General features: G+C 36.8%; 1 pseudogene; it reads left to right on the top strand.

Annotated features, from left to right (window-relative positions):
- The first annotated feature begins 9,820 nt into the window (after window positions 1-9,820).
- Window positions 9,821-11,104, top strand: LOC133228459 (craniofacial development protein 2-like; annotated as a pseudogene).
- The last annotated feature ends 7,724 nt before the right edge of the window (window positions 11,105-18,828 follow it).

Here is an 18,828-nt window from a genome sequence, read left to right as displayed (position 1 = left end):
GAGAACACCTCGATTTCAGCTGAGTGATACTTATTTCAGACTTCTCAAACTGTGAGGGGAGATGTTTTTGTTGTTTTAAGCCTCCAGGTTTGTGATAATTTGTTACATCAGCTACAAGAAGCTAATACACACCCCTTAGGAGATGTGATCTTGGGCAACTTCTTTAAGCCTACCAAGTTTCAGTTTTCTCATCTAAAAAATGGTTTGTTATCTCCTAATGTGATGTGATGACTGAATGGCTTAATGCTTCCAAAGTCCTTAGTAGTATGACTGAACACCTAAAAACCTGAACACCTAAAAACAGTTACTTACATTTTAAGAGTACTTTTATGTTTGTCTACTCATTTGATTCTCTTTTGAAAAAGATCAAAGACTTCTACATATTCTTTAACATTTCAAAGCATTTCTTGGTAGTGTATATATTATGATTAAACCTTAACAAATATTTATTGAACAGCATTTATTTATAATACTAGATTCCAAGGATACAGTGCAGGGTAAAATATGGTGACTGAAATCAATGACTGTAATATTATGATCATTTTCACTGATTCAGGGTGAAAGAAAAAAAAATTATTATTTTTCCCCCAGATTTCAGAACTTAAATGCTTAATTAACTTATGAGATGTGTGCATTTTTCTCTAAATATCAATGAATTGACTAAATTTATACATTTGAAATATTTTTATCCTTGCAAAGGGAAAACAAATATTCTACTTAGTCTTTTATTTGTGGACATTCTACAGTAGAAAGGAATAAGGAAGATCAAGCACCTTTATCAGTTACCCCGCAATTTCCCATTTAGTTGCTGTGTTCATCAATGCAGGTGAACTTCAAGGCTTCACACTGATCTGAGCCCAGGGCATGGTGTGTGTGTGCGTGCTAAGCTGCTTCAGTTATATCTGATTCTTTGCGACCATATGAACTGTAGTCTGCCAGGCTCCTCTGTCCATGGGGATTCTCCAAGCAAGAATAATGGAGCAGGTTGACATGCCCTCCTCCAGGAGATCTTCCAGACCCAGTGATCAAACCTATGTCTCTTATGACTCCTGCATTGGCAAGCAGGTTCTTTACCACTAGCACCATCTGGGAAGCCCGGGTGTGGTGTATTCTAGCATTTAATATTTATTGCATGAACAATGCTCTTCAGTACCTCTGGCTTGGTGTGTTATAACTTCTCAGACCCTGGTCAAAGAATACCAATGGTAGATGCAGTTGTCCCAAGTGGATTTTAATAAAAATGAACACTTTCCTATTTATTGCTTGGTGGGCATTTTGATATGACATTCAAACTTTATAAACAATAACTTTGAGGAAAGAGAAGTTGAAGATCCTGGTCCTGACCTAAAAACACTATGCCCTAGCATTCCTAAAGTTTAATGTTGGTGACTATCAGGAAGGCAAATATTTCACGCAAGGGTAAGCCCTTTAATTGCGTTTGTGTTGAATGCCTGCCAGCTCCACACGTAGAGGGTTCTACAGGTATTTTTCTGATCTCAGTCTCCCATCTGTGGCCATGTCAAAAGTGCCTGTGGGTAGAAGGAAAGAGAGGGAAAGTCAAAAGCAGGAAGAGACACAAGGGGGTCAAAGGAATGGAGGCAAGAAGGGGAGCAAGTGAAACCCTCTTGGGAGGGGAAGCTGTGTTTCATTTTAGTTGCTTGGTTTGGAAGGAAGCCTGTGATATTGAATAACATAAGAAAAACACTGCGGCCCTCTCCAGTTTCTCTGAGTGTATGTAGAGCCGCATTAGTAAAATCCAAAAGGAAAACTCTCCTGAAACTGTATTAATGCTCTATTTAATTACTTGTAATTAGTGAAGAAAAGTTAATTAAAAAGCCATATAAGTTTACCTCTGGGGAATGAAGTACTAAATTAATTTAAATTTGTTAGCAAAGATTCATTTAAGTTAGTTGTTAGTAATTTCTCTCCCTTACTTCTTGTCAGTATGTTAGACAAGGATTTGTAAAAACACATACTCATAAAAAGAAAAATGCAAGAATATATTCATGTCTTTTTTAAGTTTCCACGACTATAATATAATAAAAACAAAGAATAAGTACTGAGAAATGCTTTACTCCATGGACAGTTTTAAATGAGCTCTTCAAATCTTGCTTGATAATTGGCTTATGTGAAGTTGGACATGTTTGTTTGCTAAGCCTCATTTTACTGATTGCCAAATTGAGAGTAAAAATTGTACCAATTTTATAAAGTTTTTGTGAGTATTAGGTACATACACTTAGAGTGTAGGCACATAGTAAGTACTCAACAAATATTAGCCTCATCTATTATTTTTGAGTGACTTCAACCTAACTAGGGGAAAAAAATCAACAGTAAAGACAAACAGCAGATACTATAGATTCAGTTATCCATACGAGTTATAGATATATCTGATGGACAAGCAATGGGTTTTTAGATAAATGTTTAGATAAATGTTTCATTTATCAATAGATAAATTCATTCAATATTTATCGAGCAACAGTTATATGCTAAGCATTGTTCTAGGGGCTCCAATTCTAGTGAGAGACAAAATAAAAATACCTCCACTTCCATAAAGCTAACATTTCAGTGCTAGAACAAAGACAATGACCCAGTAAAAAATGAATGAACAGTGTAACACCAGACTATATCATAAATGCCAAGAAGACAAAAATAGGATAAGGGGCTAGTTGGGAGAGGTGTATTATAGTATGGCAAAGCTAGATTTAGCAGAGGGAAAAAATTACAAGACTGTGAGTTAAATTTGATTTTCAAATAAATACCAAATACTTTTTAGTGTAAATATGGTATATTGTACTAAAAATTCTTTGTTGTTTAATGTGAAATTCAAATTTAGATAGGTATCCTCTATTTTTATCTGGCAACCCTAGAGGGTCTGAAGATGAGACTGATTTTATTTTTCTTCCAGGTTTATTGAAATAAAATTATAATATATTTAAAGTTTACAATGTGATGATTTGATAAATGTATAGTTTATGAAATGATTCCCACAATAAGTTAATTAATATATGGTTAATTCCATTAACTCACATAGTTATCTTTTTTTTTTTTTGGAAGACCACTGGAGGAAGAAATGGCAACCCACTCCAGTATTCTTACCTGGAAAATCCCATGGACCGAGGAGCCTGGTGGGCTACAGTCCATAGGGTCACAGAATCAGACATGACTGAGCTACTGAGTGTGCACACACATACACACACACTCTGAAGATCTACTGCTTGAGCAAACTGCAAGTATACAATATAGTGTTATTAATTATAGTCACCAGGCTATACATTAGATCCTCAGAACTTATTCATCTCATAAGTGAAAATTTACAGATAGCTTAACACAGATCTGCCTTTCATCCAGTTTTTGTTGAAGGAGTTGAGGTGTGTACTTCAGCTCTCACGATTTTCCCTTGTTCACATCTAAGGAAACTGATGCTGTGCCATGGTCATACTAATTCAGTATTTTTCTCCCTGATGGTACAGCTGCAGTGTGAAGAAAAATTTCCATATTGGCTGTAAACAGAGACCCTATGTCTTCCTATACTGAAAAAATATAGCACAGTACTGAAGGAAAAATCTATTAAATTCTTTGTGAAAGTTTAAAGACGTCTATGAAGATTTGCTTTTTTTTGGTCAGAAGTAACATCATTTAGATGTTATATTCAATGACGATTTTATATTAGAAGCCACTACTAGTCACAACAGACTGTTAAAGGTATAATCTTTGGTATATTTGAGTTTCTCTGGTTTGAGAATTAAAATAACATACAGTGAAATGTACATAGCTTCAGGCTGGAACGAGTCTGGAACTCCTCACCCTCCCCATGTAATCTGCTCAGTCCATTACTGCAGTGAATGGTTAGGTCTACTTGCATTGAGTTCTAAAGAAGCCCCAGACAGGACTGATACATGAGTTGGATTTTCGTGATCATGGCCTGAAATCTATGTTTCTAAGTGTGGAGAAAAAGTCAGTTGAGGAGGCCAGGCAGGCAGAAGAGCTAGGGTCTAATTCTCTAATTCTATCTATAGAGTTTGGGAGTTAGGGTTGTTTCACTTTTTTAAAAAATTATTTTTCTCCTTTATATTTCTAAGAGGAATACTACAATATGAATGTCTTTGATTTGAGGAAATGCAGGTTGTTTAGAATTACAAACCCCTGGGATAGAGAAAAAGAAGTAAGTAGGGGGAAGGGATGAAGAGAAGGAAGGGAAAGAAAAAATGAGAGAAGAGAAATAAAAAGAGTGGACAGAAGAAGGAAGGAAGACATAAAGGGTAACAATACTAAATTACATTTATCTGCTCTTTAAAATATTTAAAATGAGACTGCTAATGATGTATTTTAAATTGGAGTTTTTAACTTTTTGAAAGCAAAATTAGAAATCAAACATGGTGTCTAGGGCCAGGTGACAGGAATTTCCAGGCAAACTTTTTATTCTGCTTTATGTTGCTTAATATAAATAATTCCCTTTAAGAATTCAAGCTTTTAATTTTGGCAGTAGCTTTTAGAAACGACTTTACTATGTTACAATCTTTTTTCGTTTGTCTTTTTGAATGACAGCAATTTCTGATGGATTTCCTTTAGAAAATAATACATTTATGTTCTTTGCCAGCGTCTCATGTCTACCGCATGTGTGTGTGCTCAGTTGCTTCAGTCCTGTCTGACTCTTTGGGACCCCCATGGACTGTAGTCCACCTGGCAAGAACACTGGAGTGAGTTTCCCTGCGCTCCTCCAGGGGACCTTCCTAACCCAGGGATCAAACCCCGGTCTCCTGAGTCTCCTGCGTTTCTTGCTTTGCAGGTAGATTTTTTTTACTGCTGATCCCCTAGGGAAGCCCCTATCTACTTGCACTTATACTGAAATGCTCAGATTAAAAAAAAAAAAAAGAATTCTTCCTTTCTGCAGTAGTCTTCTAATTATTTTCAAATCTCACTATTGTCATCATTTGTTATTGTCATCCTCCTTATCAATATCATCCGATATTACTCTCAAAACTCCACGGGATGCCTGATGCTGTGACAGGAGATATACAGAGGAGCTCTTCAGCTGAGTTGGATGACCCTGCCCCAACTTCCAACTATCCCAACTATCCCAAGATGGACTTCTATGTTATGTTTCTCAGGCTGACTGTTCGGAGACTGAATTAGTCAGTTGCCGTGGCTGTTAACATATAGAAACTGTCTTTCTTTCTCAAGGTAGAACCTAGGTTGATTTCAAAACTCTACAATATCACAGCCTAGTGACAGGAAAGCCTGTTTTCCAGCAGCCTCTGCCCTTTACTTATTTCTTTCACTCCCACCAATTTATCCTTGCAGTTCTAGGGAATATTGCCAAGTCCCCTCTAGATGGGGGTAAGCACTGTAAATCCCTAATTCCCAAACTAATCTTATAGCAGGGGACATGTTCTGGGCAGCCTTCCCATTCTGCTAACACCACACGTATTTTTTTTTTCCCTTCCTGAAGTGCGTTCTATATCCTGCATGCTTCCTTATCCAAAAGTTAATTATCAAATTTACTGCATACTTTTAAAAATTCAGAACACCTGAACCTGGGACAGCACACCTTATTTTTATTATATGAACTGAGAAATCAGCTTGAATTTTTACTTAACCGGTAGAGTTTGTTTCCCTAAAACCGGAAACCATTTGAGAGAGTTGGTTTCAATGCGCTCAAAGACAAACGAGTCCCTCTAGATCATTCAGAAAATGTTGTGGACAAGTGCCAACCCTCAGTTATTCAGGAATAGATGATCCAGTGTTTGCTATTTTACAATTTTCTTTTGCATCTAGATGTTTTATTTTTGACCACTTGCTACTGGTTATAGTTTTTATCAAAAGAAGAGAGAAAAGGAAGGTAATATTCAAAGACCAACATATTATCATATGATAGTATTCATAGACATGAAGAACACATTTCCACATAATTTGAACAAGAAACATAAATTTTAAAAAACACAATAAAAAGTCACCCTAATATCAAAACCAGATCAGGTTATCACAAAAAAAATTGTAGGCCAATATAGCCAGCATCACTGATGAACACAGATGCAAAATCCTCAGCAAAATACAGCAAACTGAAGTCAACAATACATTAAAATAATCATACACTGGGATCAAATGGGATTTATCCCAGGGACACAAGGGTTTTTAAATATCCACAAATCAATAAATATGATATACTACATTAACATATTGAAGAACAAAAACCACATGATCATGTCAATAGATGCAAAAAGCTTTTGAAAAAATTCAAAACCCATTTATGATAAAAACTCTCCAGAAAGTGGGCATAGAGGAAATATACCTGAACATAATAAAGGTCATATATGACAAACCTACAGCTAACATCATGCTCAATGGTTGAAAAGCTGAAAGCATTCCCTTTAAGGTCAGGAACAAGACAAGGATGCCCACTCTCACTATTTTTATTCAACATAATTATGAAAATCCTAGTCAGAGCAATCAAAGAAGAAAAAGAAATGAAAAGAGTCCGAAGGCGAAGGAAGAAGTAAAACGGTCACTGCTACAGATGACAGGATACTGTACATAGAAAATCCTAAAGATGCCACCAGAAAACTGCTAGAACTCATCAATGAATGTGGTACAGTTGCAGGACACAAAATTAGTACACAGGAATCTATTGCATTTCTATACACTAACAACAGGAATTTAAAACATAGTTCTTATTGCTAGATTATCATATTACTATACTAGTACTACAAAAGAGTGATCAAGTATAGCTCCTTATATAAATATGCTGTAAATATTACAATTATTGTCATAATGACTATTTTCTGGCATCTTACAACCAGAATTTAAAATTTTTGTTACTTCTAAAATGAAAGATTGCTTTATAATTTAGAAATTTTAAGTGATATTTAGAAGATAACAGGAGGCTGCTGCTGTTAAGTCACTTCAGTCATGTCCGACTCTGTGCAACCCCATAGATGGCAACCCACCAGGCTCCCCTGTCCCTGGGATTCTGCAGGCAAGAACACTGGAGTGGGTTGCCATTTCCTTCTCCAATGCATGAAAGGAAAAGTGAAAGTGAAATACCATAATAATTTGGAAATGACATGGTGCTCTGAGAATAAAACTTTAAATAATACAACAGATCTATTTAAAGTCTTTTATTTAAATACACTAAGAATGGTTTCTAGGATAGAAGGGCTACAAAGTAACAGGTCTTCTCTAAAAACATGGGATGTCAATCAGAATGGTTTTGGTCAGTCATAGAGACTTAAAAAAAAAAAAAAAAAAGCCATATACAGCCACAGAGACAGAGACAGCTATGCCAATTGGGGGGGGAAAAAAAGTCTTACGAGACCAATTAGCATGTATTTGTCATGTTGTTGTAAAGGAGCCATCTAACATTCATTGTGGGCTTCACTGGTGGCTCAGATGATAAAGAATTCTCCTGCAGTGTGGGAGAGCTGTGTTCAGTCCCTGGGTTGGGAAGATCCCCTAGAGGAGGGCATGGCAACCTACCTTCAGTATTCTTGCCTGGGGAATCCCCATGGACAGAGGAGCCTGGTGGGCTACAGTCCATGGGGTCACAAAGAGTTGGACATGACTGAGAGACTAAGCATAGCACATGGCATTCATCACACAGTGATGACTCTCATTATATGATGGGATTAAGGAATCACTCCTCATTTTGTTCTGGTATTTCTGACTACATTGTGACCAAACAACTTTGAAAAAATAACGACAGAGCTGGTGGCTAGAGAGTGATACTGCTCATCTCATGAGTGAACCAGTCTTCTGCTTTTATAAATCATTCTCTGTTTGAAAATATCCATCCAAGACTAAATATTGTGCAGTGACAGTCTTTCAGTTGAAGTTTAGCTTGTGTCTTAGTTAATGACACAAATTTGGGAACTGATAGTTTGGTCACTATTGTGAAAAAATGTTGGTACTACTACTAAGTCACTTCAGTCGTGTCCGACTCTGTACGACCCCATAGACAGCAGCCCACCAGGCTCTGCCATCCCTGGGATTCTCCAGGCAAGAAAACTTTTGAATTCTAAGTAGGTACCTACTCACAGGTCTTTTGCTTGATTGACAATAACAATTAGATTAAAGCATAAAGCCAATTGGGAAAAAATCCCTGTAGGTAATCCTTTTTCTTTCACTCTTCTCTCAATCATTGTCTTTCTCTTTCTTTCTTTTGTATCTATAAATTATTCTGTAACAAATTACTTTGTTAATAGACACTGTTCCTTGCCCATCAAAATTTAAGAAAACATATATTCTGAAAGCAATGGGCTTCCCAGATGGTACTAGTGGTAAAGAACCCACTTGCCAATGCAGATAGACTTAAGAAATGCAGATTGGATCCCTGGGTTGGGAAGATCCCCTGGAGGATGGCACGGCAATACTCCAGAATTCTTGCCTGGAGAATCCCATGGACAGAGGAGCCTGGCAAGCTGAAGTCCATAGGTTTGCACAGAGTTGGACATGACTGAAGTGACTTAGCACACACACACACATTCTGTGTGCAATACAGAATAAATATTGCAGTCTTCGATAAAGAAGCATATAATCTAAAGAGAGAATTCCATTCATGAAAATGATAAATACTATATTTATATTCACACATGCATATGTGCATTTATTTCCACATATTGTAAATGAAAGTCTAAGAATATTATCTATATTAATATAATTTAAAACATGTAGAATACAAAGAGTTTAATATCAGTGATATACAAATATAATATAAGAAATTAAGAACAGAAGTAAACACTAACTAGAAAAAGTATAAAGAGTTTGGGCAATTTCTCAAGTGGGTAAAAACAAATAATCACTAACATCTAAACGTTTTTCTAATTTGACTAAAAATCAAATAAATGCAATAAAATAAAAAAAATCATCTTTTACCCATCCAATTAGAAAAAGTTAATACCCAGTGATGGCAAAAGTGTAGTGAGATTGACATGTTTATGATTCAAATATTAAAATGAATAACCTAGTTCTATTTTATCAGATCAGATCAGATCAGTCACTCAGTCGTGTCTGACTCTTTGCGACCCCATGAATCACAGCACGCCAGGCCTCCCTGTCCATCACCAACTCCCAGAGTTCACTCAGACTCACGTCCATTGAGTCAATGATGCCATCCAGCCATCTCATCCTCTGGCGTCCCCTTCTTCTCCTGCCCCCAATCCCTCCCAGCATCAGAGTCTTTTCCAATGAGTCAACTCTTCGCAGGAGGTAGCCAAAGTACTGGAGTTTCAGCTTTAGCATCATTCCTTCCAAAGAAATCCCAGGGCTGATCTCCTTTAGAATGGACTGGTTGGATCTCCTTGCAGTCCAAGGGACTCTCTAGAGTCTTCTCCAACACCACAGTTCAAAAGCATCAATTCTTCGGCACTCAGCCTTCTTCACAGTCCAACTCTCACATCCATACATGACCACAGGAAAAACCATAGCCTTGACTAGACGAACCTTTGTTGGCAAAGTAATGTCTCTGCTTTTGAATATGCTATCTAGGTTGGTCATAACTTTCCTTCCAAGGAGTAAGCGTCTTTTAATTTCATGGCTGCAGTCACCATCTGTAGTGATTTTGGAGCCCAGAAAAATAAAGTCTGACACTGTTTCCACTGTTTCCCCATCTATTTCCCATGAAGTGGTGGGGCTGGATGCCGTGATCTTTATTTTCTGAATGTTGAGCTTTAAGCCAACTTTTTCACTCTCCACTTTCACTTTCATCAAGAGGCTTTTTAGTTCCTCTTCACTTTCTGCCATAAGGGTGGTGTCATTTGCATATCTTAGGTTATTGATATTTCTCTAGAGGAGCTATCCCACACTGAAGGTCAGGAGGGTGGCGGTGAGGAGATACCCCTCGTCCAAGGTAAGGAGCAATGGTTGCACTTTGCTCGAGCAGCCGTGAAGAGATACCCCACGTCCAAGGTAAGAGAAACCCAAGTCAGATGGTAGGTGTTGCAAGGGGGCATCAGAGGGCAAACACACTGAAACCATACAGAAAACTAGTCAGTCTAATCACACTAGGACCACAGCCTTGTCTAACTCAGTGAAACTAAGCCATGCCCGTGGGGCAACCCAAGACGTGCGGGTCATGGTGGAGAGATCTGACAGAATGTGGTCCACTGGAGAAGGGAATGGCAAACCACTTCAGTATTCTTGCCTTGAGAACCCCATGAACAGTATGAAAAGGCAAAATGATAGGATACTGAAAGAGGAACTCCCCAGGTCAGTAGGTGCCCAATATGCTACTGGAGATCAGTGGAGAAATAAATCCAGAAAGAATGAAGGGATAGAGCCAAAGCAAAAACAATACCCAGCTGTGGATGTGACTGGTGATAGAAGCAAGGTCTGATGCTATAAAGAGCAATATTGCATAGGAACCTGGAATGTCAGGTCCATGAATCAAGGCAAATTGGAAATGGTCAAACAAGAGATGGCAAGAGTGAATGTTGACATTCTAGGAATCAGCGAACTGAAATGGACTGCAATGGGTGGATTTAACTCAGATGACCATTATATCTACTACTGCGGGCAGGAATCCCTTAGAAGAAATGGAGTGGCCATCATGGTCAACAAAAGAGTCCGAAATGCAGTACTTATATGCAATCTCAAAAATGACAGAATGATCTCTGTTTGTTTCCAAGGCAAACCATTCAATATCACAGTAATCCAAGTCTACGCCCCAACCAGTAGTGCTGAAGAAGCTGAAGTTGAACGGTTCTATGAAGACCTACAAGACCTTTTAGAACTAACACCCAAAAAAGATGTCCTTTTCATTATAGGGGACTGGAATGCAAAAGTAGGAAGTCAAGAAACACCCGGAGTAACAGGCAAATTTGGCCTTGGAATACGGAATGAAGCAGGGCAAAGACTAATAGAGTTTTGCCAAGAAAATGCACTGGTCATAACAAATACCCTCTTCCAACAACACAAGAGAAGACTCTATACATGGACATCACTGGATGGTCAACACTGAAATCAGATTGATTATATTCTTTGCAGCCAAAGATGGAGAAGCTCTATACAGTCAGCAAAAACAAGACCAGGAGCTGACTGTGGCTCAGACCATGAACTCCTTATTGCCAAATTCAGACTGAAATTGAAGAAAGTAGGGAAAACCACTAGACCATTCAGGTATGACCTAAATCAAATCCCTTATGATTATACAGTGGAAGTGAGAAATAGATTTAAGGGCCTAGATCTATTTTATAGACATGCAAAAATATTAAATGAAATAAAAGCAGATTATAAAGCTGTAAAATATAGATGCTTTATCATCATTAAGCTTCTATTAAACTTTGTCTATCTGTGTACCTGTAGCATGGATAAGACATAAATGAACAGGCTTAGACTGTATATAGAGAAAAGTCTATTAGGTGTTTTCTCAAATTTATTTCTGTTTATTCCTTGGTGACAGTGTGTCAGATATTTTTATTTCCCTTTTTAATTTGTCTATAGTGTATAAGTTTTTACACTGAACATCCATTTTAAAACTATGTGTTAAAATATAAAACAAAAGTAAATATGCACATAAATACATGGGAAGAAGGTGGGGAACAGGTACTTATTTCAAGGAGAACCTGGGTCTTGTGTTCTTCATTTTGCATAAAAGACTCAAACAGATAAATCTCTAATTAGTGTAAAAGAATAGGCTCTGTTTATTCAAAGAGTGGTTTTATATTTGCTGTTTTTTTTTTTTTTATGACATATGAGTGTTTTCTTTTGTGATGCCCTGTCTCTGGGAGGGATTTTCAAATTGCCTTCTTTAGAGATGGAAACTTGTTAAGCTTCAGTCAGCATAAATTACCTTAAAATGCTTATAAAAGTTTAAATTCTACTCTAAACAAGCAAAACTTTGTTACAATCAGATACAGTTTTACTAGAAAAGAAAATTCTAAGAATACAGGCATTTTTTCTTGAGAACTTGTTGAAAACAAGGTAAATAAAATGTCCAGTCATGGATTATGAATTCAAATCAGTTTTGGTAGAATGAGTCACTTCACTTGTCCACAAAGAACTATTTGAAAAGAGAATTAAAATGACAAACTAACTTCATAGAATTAGTCCTACGCTTGTTACCCCAAAAGGAGTCAGTTTTTTGTATGTCAGATCAATCTTGCAATGATAGTTAAACACGTTTTCATTTCCTTTCCTTTCTCAGTTAACTGTCCAAAACCTTAAGCCACTGGAAACTCTTCTATGGCTGAGGGAAGAGATCTTAAGGCAGATCTTGTGTTAAGCTTCCTGGTTGCATTATTTCATCCCCACATGTTCTGAGGACTTACTTGGAGCCTGTGTTTTCCTCAGTCAGCATTCAAAGCAAGCAGGTGCTAGCCCTTTGCGTGTTCTATGGGGAATGGGCTAGAAGGAAGTAACTAACTGAACAATTCTAGTGGGAAATTCATCCAGGCAGCAGCTGTGGAATGGAAACCCACAGGAGTGTGCAATGCTCCTGTCAGGATCCAGAGATTGTGGCAAGTGGCCACTTTCCCAGATGGTCTCCATTCTGTGATGACACCGTAGCTGCATGATGCCTCTGCTCTGAAGATGGGACATTTGGCCTTTGGATAAATATCATTCCCAGAACTTTGTGAAGACAAAACTACTTTTATTTCTTGGAATGTTTTCCTTATCTGTAGTTAGGGAAGAACAAGAGGCTCGACCATACTTTTTAACATAGCACTCAAACATTACTGTCAGGATAAACTGTTTTCAAACTGTATAGGATCAAATATTGCTTTTACTTGTGTAAGTGCAATGATGGAGGTGGGAGCAAGAAGGAAGTAGGGTAGGAAACGGAAAGATCAAGAGGAAAGAATATATAATGAATGTCAGACGTATTTGTTTGTTTTCCAGCTCTTTAGTCTGTTATGTCATCCTGAAAATTCCTTGAGCATTGTTAGGCAGAAGATTGATGGTTGAGATACTGTTTTGGGCTTCCATAATCCAGTGCTCATGGTTGTTGGCATTTTTTAGATTACTGACCATGATTCCCTATCAGCAGTGCCTCGGGCGTATCTCTGATATTAATCGGAATTCTCTCATCTTTATCAGAACTGGGCTATCACCAAATAGCTGTGGAATATAAAACTCCTCATGGAGTCATGCTCAAGTTCCAGTTTACATGACTTACTGTACAGATTAGATTACCCAGTCCCCAAACTATTACTCATTGTGTAGATAATTTCTAAATACCACCAAGTATCAGGTTGCTCTATGGGAATATAGTGAGGATTCTTATAGATTATTCCTTGTTCTCTTTTTTAGCTCCTCATAAGATCTCTCTCTTTTCAAATTCCCTTATATTCTGACCAGATTAATCATATTATAAATTATTTTCAGTTGATTTATATACAACATATAATTTGCCTGTGCCAAATCTGTTTTTTAATGTCATCATGATACTAACATGTTACTAGCAGCAGACACATAGGAAATATCTGACAAAAAATTGAGAAAAGTTCTTAAGTACTGTCATTGAAAGTAGGTGTCTATGAAAAGTCTAAACAAGAAAAAGGAAATTAAAAATTGCCATATCATATACATCGTGTTAACCAAAATCTATTTCAGCAACACTGTGGGTGCTGTCTTAACACTGAGGACATATATAGATTTATATCAGTGAAAGTCAGACAGAGAGAATTGTTAAAACTTGTCTTTCATCTTTTTTATCATTTGCTTCTCATTAAAATAGATTGGACAAGGGTTTTCCTTGGGGTGTTCTGTCACCTATTCCAAGACTATGTTTGTGATTTTATAGTACCAGGCATTTGGATTAAAAAGTGAGAAGCACAGATCCTTTCATTAAACATTTGAGTAACTGGTACTCTCAGATCATGAACTGCTGCTGCTGCTGCTGCTGCTAAGTCACTTCAGTTGTGTCCAACTCTGTAAAACCCCATAGATGGCAGCCCACTAGGCTTCCCCGTCCCTGGGATTCTCCAGGCAAGAACGCTGGAGTGGGTTGTCATTTCCTTCTCCAATGCATGAAAGTGAAAAGTGAAAGGGAAGTCGTTCAGTCGTGTCTGACTCTTAGCGACCCCATGGACTGCAGCCTACCAGGCTCCTCCATCCAGGGAATTTTCCAGGCAAGAGTACTGGAGTGGGGTGCCATTGCCTTCTCTACAGATCATGGACTAGACTTTTCCTTTTTCTTTTAAAGCTAGCCTAAAAATGCCTTGGTGATGGTAGGAATTAGAGGAAATTCCTATGAAAATATACCCCTAGAGTGGTCTCTCTTGAACTCTTGTAAGAAGAGGGGAAAAGAGATTTTTAGTTGGGAAAAAAATGCATACATGTATAATCTAGTTTCTTCATATATTGCCTTTTAGGCAATAGAAGAAAACTAAATTCACTTGAGTCACTTTAGTAAGGCTTCCTAGCTACATATTCTGTTCCTAAACTTTATTCTTTTGGAAAACATGCTTTAAAATTTCTTTCCAATGGGAATTCAATTGTGATAGTATGTGTGCTCAGTCCCTCAGTCCTGTGCAACTCTGTGGCCCCGTGGACTTTAGCCCTCCAGGCACCTCTGTCTGTGGGATTTCCCAGGAAAGAATACTGGACTGAGATGCTGTTTCCTACTTTATGGAATCTTTCTGACTCAGGGATCGAAACTTCATCTCTTATGTCTCCTGCATTGACCAGCAAACTCTATTACTGGTGCCACCTAGGAAGCCCTAATTGTGATAGTACTCTTGCCAAATTTATGGAAAGTTGGCATAAATTTGGCATAAATAATTTTGGCAAATCATTTTGCTGAGCTAGAGAAAAATACAGTATTGCAAGAAAAATGTCTGCTTGATTATAACAAAAATGGCCAACTCTTGTAAGATTATATCTTACTTACATAAGGCAATAGGTATGATGTATTGTCACTTGCTATTGCCTGGTATTTTGACTTTTAAGACAATTTCAGAGACTTAAATGAAAAAAAAATTTTTTTCTAAACTATTACCCAGGATATGACAAGATTTTCCTTGGAAATTTGTTGGGTGTTGGCTGAGCTAATTTTTTCTCTAACCAAATAATTTTTACCTAGTCCATTTTTAGGATTCAAAGTGATCTGATTTTTTCTTTGTTCTTTTCCAGGTAGATATTTTGGTGGAAAACCACTTGGAGGTGAAATTGTCAAAAGCTTAGCAAGAAGAAAAATACATAAGTAAAATAAAGAGAGAAGGCAGAGGCCTGTTTAATTTTCAAATTTAATAATAGTCTGTGGATAATTGAGAGTTGGCAGATACAATGTTTCCAGTCAAGCTCTGCCATCTAGAGAGAAGTATTTCGTATCTACAACATCTACAAAGCACAAACACTGTCCAGGGACGCTGCATGGAATTCATCTCTTTCCAGGATTTCAAAAGTACATAAATCCATAGTGTTTGGAATGGGTATGTTTATATTGAATTTTCCCCTCTCTCTTTCTGGAGGAGAGTCAGTCAACCCTATCTTCATCCTTTTCCTTCATGCTTGGCTGGAGTATGAGTCAAAACTGAAACATGCACTTAGGTGATTATCTGTGATCTCGGAATATGCTTATTTTAAGATAGAAAGGAGAAAACATAAAAAATTAGAAAAGTGGGAAATAGAAATACTTCATGGTGAATTATAAAATACCTTTTTCCTCACTGGAGATACTCTAAATCAAACACTTCTAAATATGAAGTTAAAAATCATATTTAACTAAGTATTAAACTCATAAATGTATTTAACAGATGGATTGAATCTATGTTGTCCTCACACTGAGTTTAAATAAAAATAGGCTTGGAGTTGGACCTAATTTTAAGGTTGTTTAAAGGAAAAAAAATTAATTTTGTAAATTGTTTTGCACAGCTGCTACCTATACTAAACAGCTCAATAATATTACTTTAAACATCTTATAAAATCAATTGTCTTGATTCATTCATGTTTGTTCAACAAAATTAAAACTTTTAAATAAGCCAGAGGTTGCCTATTATGAGGGCTTTCTATTCTGATCAGACTAAATGAACCCTGCATACTATTATTTTTCTTTTCAGACTGTAGTATGTTGAAATTTTAATACCACTGAATAAAAAACAGAAATATAGCTTTTAATTAAAACTGTACACTTAAAAACATAAAATGAGTTAGTGACATACTGCAAATGTTATATTGAAATAATTGATAAATTCGCCATTCACAGTGTTATAAGTACAAATAAGCCATAATGGATATTTAACTTCCAACGAATGTATTTTTTTGGTTAACAGTATACAGATTTTGTTTGCTTCAACACACCAAAAAACTTGGTGATAGTCCATAAAACAAATGGACAAAATACACTGAAAATATTTCAAGATGCAGTTATTTTAGGTTTTGTTGTTGTTACTGTTGTTCAGAAGAAAGATATTTATATTCAAATATGATTGCCACATCAGATCTCCTAATAACTAAGTGTCCTAATTTCATTTTCTCAATCAGTTAAATGAGGGGTATTTTTGGTAAACCTTTGCTTCCTTGGTTCCGACTATATAGAATTCTCAGGGCTATTGCAACTGCTCCGCATGAGGAGGAATTACACATGCTGTGGTCTCTTTTTTGGTGTTTCCTTGAATGGTAAGTAAGGTGTTGTTATTGTGGTTTATGCTGAAAACAGTTACCTGAGCTTTCCCTGCCATCTATATTCATGTTTGTTTTTTTGAGCTTGGTTTTTCATTTTTCCAGTGTACTATTTACTTACAGACACTTTAAATTTTCATTTTGTTATATAGTAGAAGGATATATTTTTTGGAAGAATAATATAGAATAAATTTTTGAAGGATAAAATTCACATTGAGAGAAACCACTGATGCCAGAGTCTGGCAACTGGAGAAACTGTTTCTTACAAGACACAGTGTCTACAAGACATTCATTCCATCTGGTGTTGAAACTTACAGCAGCAGTAGCAGCGGAAGGATATATTTTTTGGAAGAATAATATAGAATAAATTTTTGAAGGATAAAATTCACATTGAGAGAAACCACTGATGCCAGAGTCTGGCAACTGGAGAAACTGTATCTTACAAGACAGTGTCTACAAGAGATTCATTCCATCTGGCGTTGAAACTTACAGTGTACAGACTCCTTCTAATGGCATCTGTACTACAAGTGACTTCATGTAAGTGTAGTGAATGCCAGATAACTTGTCACAACAGCCTGGAAAGGAGCAGATGTAATGCGAAGCACAGCCTTTCAGTCATCCTCTGATTGATTACAATGCTTAGAAATCAGCATCCTAACATTTGGTACTATCACAAATCTAAATAGAGTATTAAAATGAAGAGACATCACTTTGCCAACAAAGGTCTGTCTAGTCGAAGTTATAGTTTTTCCAGTAGTCATGTATGGATGTGAGAGTTGGACCGTAAAGAAAGCTGAGCACTGAAGAATTGATGCTTTTGAACTGTGGTATTGGAGAAGACTCTTGAGAGTCCCTTGGACTGATAAAGAGATCCAACCAATCAATCCTAAAGGAGATCAGCCCTGAATGTTCATTGAAAGGACGGATGTTGAAGCTGAAGCTCCAATACTTTGGCCCTTGATGTGAAGAGCCTACTCATTGGAAAAGACCCTGATGCTGGGAAAGATTGAAGGCAGGAAGAGGAGGGGATGACAGAGGATGAAATGGTTGGATGGCATCAAGGACTTGATGGACATGAACTTGAGCAAGCTCCAGGAGATAGTGATGAACAGGGAAGCCTGGCATGCTTGAAGCCCATGGGGTCACAAAGAGTTGGACAGGACTGAGTGGCTGAACAATAACAACATTTGTTACACAGTAGTTTACTCAAAATACAATAGATTAGTTGTATAGCCATCAAAACCTGGAAGGCTATGCATATAAACAAAATACAAATGTCAGCAGCATAAAACTATATTATTTTCAGTCTTCATGAGTTTATAGGTACACCTTTAGGAATTTAACTGCTTAATAACTTTGAAGAAAACTTTTAATAGAGTTTTCTATTACGTTAAAATTGGTAGTGTTAAAATCTATAGAATGCTTACATATGAATATATATAAATCATTTAATTATTAAAATGTAGAATTTAGAGTTGACATAATAAATGAGATATTCTAAACTTTCATAGGAATTGTGAGATCTTACAGGAAATATTAGAACAAAATCACAATTTATTTCTCATACTTTGTTTACTATGCAAAAGTAAAGCATATGAGTGAATATGTTTGTAGACCATCTTGATTCTGAGAAGACTATCCTAAAATATTGTCTGCAATATTGCACCCTCATCGTTAAAAGGGGCAGCCAGTTGGTGGGACAGTTGAGAAAAACTGTGAACGATTAAGGCAATGTGAAGGTACTGAAACAATAGACAAATTTCAAGGAAACAAATTTCTTCAGGCAATCAGATATGAATGGTCAGGACTCACAAAAACCAGATCCCATTTTCCAGCAAAGGAACTATGACTTAAAATAGCAGCAGCACTCAGTACATCCTGTACAATTAAGCACATATGCAAACGGACAGTGAAACTGCTGGCAAAAGGTGTCTTGCGTCTGTGTCCATAGCCAGATTGTTTCTGGAAGAATACTGGGGGAAGAAATAACTGATAAACTAAATATCTGATATGTAAACATGTCATTCAAAATGCTTCTGCTTCTTGATTTATCAGAGAGGGTACCAATGAGGAGAGGGGAAGGCTAAGCTTTCATTGTTTACAGTGGATTTACTGTTACATAGCAAGAGGAAACAAAGGATATTCTTGGAAGAGTCTGTTAGAAAAAGCTTTCTATGAGAATTCCAGGGCAGCCATGATGTTAAACAGACGCAATATTTTCCAGACTTAGAGTAAGAAGGAACAATTGCTGATCATATATGCAGAATACTTTGT

This window comes from Bos javanicus, chromosome 17, assembly GCF_032452875.1.
Source record: "Bos javanicus breed banteng chromosome 17, ARS-OSU_banteng_1.0, whole genome shotgun sequence".
In the NCBI taxonomy this organism is placed as follows: Eukaryota; Metazoa; Chordata; class Mammalia; order Artiodactyla; family Bovidae; genus Bos; species Bos javanicus.
The sequence above is the reverse complement of the archived record's forward strand: the minus strand, read 5'-3'. Positions and strand labels throughout refer to the sequence as shown.